This window comes from Lupinus angustifolius, chromosome LG11 (genome assembly GCF_001865875.1).
Source record: "Lupinus angustifolius cultivar Tanjil chromosome LG11, LupAngTanjil_v1.0, whole genome shotgun sequence".
Classification (NCBI taxonomy): domain Eukaryota; kingdom Viridiplantae; phylum Streptophyta; class Magnoliopsida; order Fabales; family Fabaceae; genus Lupinus; species Lupinus angustifolius.
Genome location: NC_032019.1, coordinates 2,948,682 through 2,949,074, shown reverse-complemented (window position 1 = coordinate 2,949,074; position 393 = coordinate 2,948,682).

Sequence of the window (393 nt, the reverse complement as noted above, 5' to 3'; positions counted from 1 at the left end):
TCATCCTCATCCTCATCCTATCCTCATCCTCATCCTCATCTTATCCTCATCCTCATCCACCTGCTCATCCTCATCCTCATCCTCATCATCATCCTCATCCTCATCCTCACCATGATCCTCATCTTCATCCTCATCCTCATCCTCATCCTCACACTCATCCTCATCCTCGCCCTCTTCCTCATCCTCATCCTAATCCTTATCCTCATCCGATCCTCATCCTCATCCTCATCCTCATCCTATCCTCATCCTCATCCTCATACTCAACCTCATCCTATCCTCATCCACATCCTCATCCTCATCCTCATCCTCATCCTCATCCTCCTCCTCATCCTCACCCTCATCCTCAAACTCACCCTCTTCCTCATCCTAATCCGATCCTCATCCTCATCCAAT